The 470-nt window shown below is 40.6% G+C and overlaps 1 protein-coding gene across 1 annotated transcript in view; it reads left to right on the forward strand.

Annotated features, from left to right (window-relative positions):
* The window catches only part of LOC133568038 (segment polarity protein dishevelled homolog DVL-3-like), a 38758-nt gene extending 38734 nt beyond the window's left edge, over nucleotides 1-24 (forward strand). The window contains exon 12 of the mRNA XM_061919745.1: nucleotides 1-24. This exon is cut by the window's left edge and continues 926 nt beyond it. The gene's annotated coding sequence lies outside the window, so the exon portion shown is untranslated.
* The last annotated feature ends 446 nt before the right edge of the window (nucleotides 25-470 follow it).

The raw sequence follows: 470 nt of genomic DNA on the forward strand, positions 1-470 counted from the left end.
ATATAGTTTTATGACTTAACTTTACCACCAAGTGTTGCCTTGTCTGTTTATACAGATTTATACAACCCTTATAGGCCTACTGAAATGAGATGTTCTTATTCAAATGGTGATAGCAGGTCCATTCTATGTGTCATACTTGATCATTTCGCGATATTGCCATAATTTAGTAGAGAACATCCACGATAAAGTTCGCAACTTTTGGTCGCTAATAAAAAAGCCTTGCCTGTACCGGAAGTAGCAGACAATGTGCGCGTATCGTCACGGGTTGTGGAGCTCCTCACAACCGCACATTGTTTACAATCATGGCCACCAGCAGCTAGAGCGATTCAGAAAGCGAAAGCGACAATTTCCCCATTAATTTGAGCGAGGATGAAATATTTCTGGATGAGGAAAGGGAGAGTGAAGGACTAGAAAAAAAAAACTAGATGATTTAGACAAATTTACTGGGGCGGTATAGCTCGGTTGGTAGA

The sequence above is a fragment of the Nerophis ophidion genome, linkage group LG14 (genome assembly GCF_033978795.1).
Source record: "Nerophis ophidion isolate RoL-2023_Sa linkage group LG14, RoL_Noph_v1.0, whole genome shotgun sequence".
Classification (NCBI taxonomy): Eukaryota; Metazoa; Chordata; class Actinopteri; order Syngnathiformes; family Syngnathidae; genus Nerophis; species Nerophis ophidion.